The sequence below is a fragment of the Cyprinodon variegatus genome, unplaced genomic scaffold, assembly GCF_000732505.1.
Source record: "Cyprinodon variegatus isolate N-32 unplaced genomic scaffold, C_variegatus-1.0 Scaffold155, whole genome shotgun sequence".
In the NCBI taxonomy this organism is placed as follows: Eukaryota; Metazoa; Chordata; class Actinopteri; order Cyprinodontiformes; family Cyprinodontidae; genus Cyprinodon; species Cyprinodon variegatus.
The window spans coordinates 101602-107110 of record NW_015150608.1 but is presented as its reverse complement, the minus strand read 5'-3'; the positions used below and the strand labels follow the sequence as shown (position 1 = coordinate 107110).

At 37.8% G+C, this 5509-nt stretch overlaps 1 protein-coding gene across 2 annotated transcripts in view; it reads left to right on the top strand.

Annotated features, from left to right (window-relative positions):
- LOC107086505 (glucose-fructose oxidoreductase domain-containing protein 1) overlaps positions 1–5509 on the top strand; it is a 40589-nt gene that overhangs the window by 12845 nt on the left and 22235 nt on the right. Inside the window, exon 1 of one of the 2 annotated variants that reach the window (XM_015377493.1) lies at positions 3630–4081. The exons of the other annotated variant lie outside the window; for it this stretch is intronic. The gene's annotated coding sequence lies outside the window, so the exon portion shown is untranslated. Of the gene's footprint in view, positions 1–3629; positions 4082–5509 lie in introns of those variants that run through there. 2 annotated transcript variants of the gene reach the window in all.

The following is a 5509-nucleotide window of genomic DNA, read 5'->3' as shown; positions in this document are numbered from 1 at the left end:
ACGCATGGATTAGTTTTTCCAGATCATGCTGAGACATTAGTCCTTTAAGTCCAGATGTTCCAGTCAGAGGTCATCTAATTAGTAAATAACACGCCTCTGTGATTGAATCTCAGCTGATTAAGAGTAAGACAAGGAGTCAAATAAAGTCAGAGCAAATCCCATTTTGCTTTTTTCCATGCAGCAGCTGATAAAATTTTTGTTTTCAATTATTGGTTTATTAGATAAAAAGTTCTTGCATTCAATTAATTGATAATGTTTGCTTAGAAACATTTGTTTCATCGTAAACTTGAATTTATAGCAGAAAGAGAGGAAAATAGGAGGAAAAAAAAACAAACAAGCAAACATATTAAATTAATCTTTTTAAAGGAGAGTGGCGGCCTAGCGGTTAGGGCATGGAGCTTGAAATCCTGAGGTTGTGAGTTCGAAACCCACTCCCACTGACTGCCATTCTGGCTCTCTGAGCAAAGACCCTTAACCCCCGATTGCTCCCGCTGGCGCCCCATGATGGCGGCCCACTGCTCCCCAATGGGATGGGTTAAATGCAGAGTTACATTTCTCCAATGTGAGATCAATAAAGTTCAATTATATTATTATTATTTATTATTTACTGTGTCAGGGCTTAGTCTGCAGTGGTCATGATGACTTCATAAACCACTGTAGCTCTTACTCTGCCTGTTTTATTATGGATTCCATTTTGTTTCCACATATTCACCCTTTCAGAACTTATTGAAACTAAGATTTTGGTCTTAATTTGGACCCACTTTCAACACGTAACGCATCCAATTAAAACATCCACAGCTAGTGTGAAACAAGGTGGTGGTATCATCATGCTGCGGGGATTCAGTAGGGACATATCAGCTATTATTATAAGCCAGTCCTTCATAGAGTCGGAGCTGTAATGGTTTAGTTAGAGTTTCCTTTTAAGAATGACTCTGCAGATATTCTAACGTCTAGATGAGCCAAAACTAGAGATGATCTACTGTGTGAATGTCGCATTTTTATCTTTAGTGGTTTAGTTTCACTTCATTATGCGGCGCTTTGTTTTTCTCACACAGGAATCAAGCTAAGATTGAGTGAAGATAGAGGATAGATAAATAAAAACCGGCTCAGGAGGTGTGAACACTACTTTGCTAAGGCAGAGTTTGCTCAGATGTTTTTCTTAGCTCTCAGAGCTTCATCATCATCATCATGTGAGAGCTTATCTCCGCAGAGTAAACAGATCTCACATGATCTGAGTGTTATTTGCGTTAATGCTGACATGCGCTGAGTCACAGCGGCGGTTCATGGAAGCTCTGATGAGCTTCCAGACACCTGCTGTCAGTGACCGCCCAATGGCAAAGAGCTATTTATAACCAGCCTGTAAAGGGCAGGCGGGCATCATCATAACTGCATGTTCCACCTCTGATGCTCTTATGCAACGCCACCTCCGAGTGGGGAGGGGCTGTTCAGCAACCAGGGGGCCGCTCTTTAAAGGGACGCCACCTTTACAGTCTGCGCCATGCTTTGCAGAGTGTGCAAGAATTTCAGGTTTTGCACGTTTATTTAATTCCTCTTTGCCAATAAACGGCTTCAGCCAGTTGAGGTGATCATTATGGGATGAAGGGCCTGGTTGGGATAAGTGAGTTAGCCTTTTGTTGGCCCTTACAGCTGTTGGGTGGGTCAATGTTAATGAGCTCAGAGACTGAAGGCAACACATCCAGGTTTCCAAAGCAGTTTTGGTGGTTTGCCTTTTCAGGGGATTGCTGTTTTCTCCTTTAGCAATAGCTTCCCAAACAATGATGCTTCTATCTCTGTGCTTCACAGTGGGTGTCGGGTTGTTTCCCTACAATTCTTTCTTTAGTTTGAGGCAAACATGTCCTCTGCTCGCTGTCCAGATGAAAACGTCCAAAGGAGGGAATTCTGTTTCATTAGTCTCTCAGTAAAATAACATGTCATCTGATGGTAATTTGAAATAAAAAAAACACATTTGGTATAACTTTGAAATAGTTTTTGATAAGAAAAAACAAAATTTATAAATTTTCATGCTCATTTTTTTTTTTTTTTCAATTACATTTTTTTAACATTTGTTACAGATGTTATATTTACAAATTTAGAAAATATAAAATCATTAACAATAATTGTTTTAAAAAAGAAAGGTTTATAAACAAAAGTAATTCAAAAAAAAATTATATTTCTGTTACTTTGAGTTAATTTCTGTTTTTCTTTTTGCTTTTTCCCAAAAAACTTACATTTTCAAAAAAATCAACAGTTCAAAATTCAGTCCAGAAAACTTCTGGTTTTGTTTGTCAAAGAAAATATTTCTGTTAATTAGAATTAATTTCTGTTTCGCATTTTTTCTTTTTTTTCTTCAAATTTACATTTTCAAAAAAAGCAACAATAAGGAACAAAATTCACTCCACAGACTTCTGGTTAATCCGTGTATGGTTCATTCTTTGGTTTTTTAGTTTCAAAACGAAAAAACGAAACAAGCGTGTGTTTTTTTTTTCCGTTTTTAAAACGAAATTATAAAAAACGACATTTGCGAAAATTAAAAAAGGGTACGTTTTTTTTTCTTTTTTTTTTACTGCAATGGTTAAACCGAAGACAAACTTTTATTTTGTTGTTAATTCAATGGACCTTATGGCAGAACCGGAAATAAAGACCTGAACTCCCAACACCTCACTGCTGGTAATGTACGCCTTCAATTTCTTGCCATTACAATCAACAAGAAGAAGAACTTTTTCAGTTAGCGCTACCAACATGGAAACGTTTGCGTTATTTAGAGGGAATCGGCGCATTTCATTGAGAAATAATGATCTGACCGTCAACAAGATCTCTTTAATATTCCAAGTTCCAAATCGGCGCCCGACACATCGTTGTGTCTTCACAATGTGTGCTCCATACAAAACCTTCTGACACTCATTACCGAGCAATGTTGAGCTCCATGGCGGCTCAAAGCATCACTGATTTCAGTGTGTTTTTCTTCTTTCAAAAAGTTCGATAATCAATGCGGAAAACGGTTCGAGTGCAGCCATTGCCTTTTGTTTAGAAATGGTTTGTTTTGATGCCGTCTTCATCCGCCGTAAATGATTTTTCTTTGGCGACTTACTTCATTTCCGGTACCGCTACATATTAAAACAACAAACGTATTTTATTTTCAGTTAGATGGCAAAACAAAACTCAAACGCTGTTGATTTTCTATTGATTCGATTTTTCATTTTTTCGATTTAGGTTTTAAAAAACGAAAAAACAGAAAAACCACATGCTGCTTTTGTTTTTTCGTTTTTGTTTTTGAAACCAAAAAACCAAAGAATGAACCACACACAGATACACCTTTTTTTATATTCTCCATGTTTTTCTGACTCAGACTCCATGTTTAGTGTAAAGCTAACCAGGACGCCAACAATGAGATGAGTTATAAAGGAGTTTTCCAGGAAGTTGTTGTCAGGAAACGCTGTTAGTGGAAACTATTCAGGTGTTCTTCCAGATGAACACATTAGAAATACATTTAATTAGCGTGTTTCTCTGCCGGGTCACGGCGGCCATTTAATCAGGTTTGATGAAAAGGAAAGGCTGACTTCTCTTCTGTTCATCAGCTGATTGCATTTTGGGGCCTTTTTGGGTTTCAGCTGATCTGGAGCCATTTAGGTCCAGTCAGATGAACATCCACCCTGAGCCGCCGTTCCCATGCCTTCTCCTTTCAGCTTTCAGCTGTAGGTTCTCACTGCTTCTCCTGTTGTTTCCCCTGACGTCCATTAACATGCTAATGATGGCCAGGAAGGGATGGGGGTAGAGATGAAGGGGGGGTTCTTTGTGTTTCGGATGAATTCCCCGACCAGGGAGGGAGTTTCTCTCAAACCGTCGCCTCGCTACGCTTGACAAGTGAGCATCCGACGAACAACCCGTCTCCTCTCTGCCCCTTCAATCTTCTGAGGAGGATCTCTGAGGCGGCCATGAACTCGGGTTGGAAGCTCTCGCATTGTGAGAGAGAGGCCACGCTTTCAATCAGACGGCGGCTTTTACCGCGAGGTATTTCCGCATCATTGGGCAGAACGTCTGAAGGAGGATTCGGTGTCTCTGTTTTCCAAACCAAGTAATGAAAGTGAGTATTTGCTTTCAGGGACTGAGAAGAGAGCCAAGCTGACAGCTGGTCCTTTTTTTCCTTCTCTATATGGGGAGAAATTGACAGAATATTAAATGAGGAAGAGAAAAATGTGACGTTCAGGGATTTCCTAGTGATGTCCTAACCTCATGTGAAGCAACTGGTTTGGTTTGTGTGGATAATGGGAATGGTTTTCTGTTCCACTCATGCATTACACATGACGCCGTCACTAATAACTGTTGTGCAAGCTGAAGCCACGCAGTCGTTGTTGTGAAATACAGCTGTGAAGTAAATCGTGTGTCATTAGACAGCAGGGTGTTTGACGCCGTATTTGGTAGAAAGCAACACATGTCAGACTTTGGTTTGTAAGAGTCACAGAGGATGAATCAATGCGGGAGTCATGGCCGATATTAACGTATCAATATTGCCGATATAGCAGGTTACCCATATCTACCTTTATATTATATTTGCCTGCTAACGATGCAAGTTATCAATTAGTAGATTAATCTAAAATGAATTGATGTTATCAAGCAACCAATGATTTATTAAGAAGCAGCCATTAAATAAAAGTACAACTCATTGTTCTTTAGGGCTGCAACTAATGGATTGATTAATCTGTCAAATATTTTTTCTATAAATTGATTAATAATCAGAAAGCCAAAGGTTCCCTAAAGAAGTTCCTTTACGAATTTAAAGCAGTTGAAACTAAATCATTTGCACTTCAGGGGTTCTAGATGGAGTATATTGACTGATAAAAAGTTTTTTTTTATCTTAAATGCAAAATGATTATATATCTTTAACAGTTTTGAGATAATTCCTGCTCTAAGTGTGTTTCTCTGTCAGCTAAAGGTAAGTTTTACCATCATTACACTCCAGTTAATAGTTGACAATTAGCCTTTTAATCACGATTAATCTGTTTAATTGTTTTAGCGCTAGTTTTTTCCTTTATTAAAAGAATCTTTCCATTAACATAAGGGTCTAAATATATTCTAATATACTGGATAAAAAAAAAAAAAGTGTCGAGTCAATATATCTTAACAATTTATGGTTCCAGGTTCATTAAATAATAACAGAATAAACTAAAATATGGATTGTTACATATTATCAAACTAATTTTTTTTTAGAAAATATAACAAAACAGGAATCTTTAAAGTTGCTGAAAAAATGTGTTGTTGTACAGAGATGTTAAAACTATCATTAACGGATGGGGTATGTCGCTCCGATATGCTGTCAGGCTATTTAATTCCACTGTCCTCTAGTGGACGGCAGTAGAAATGCACTGAAAAAAATTCCTTTTTGGAGAAGTTAAAATTTTGATGTCATAAACTATTTTACCCTAATTAATCATGATGCAATTATTTGATTACAGCTAGGGATGCACGATATTGGGATTTTGGCCGATATCCGATATGCCGATATTTTAAAAAT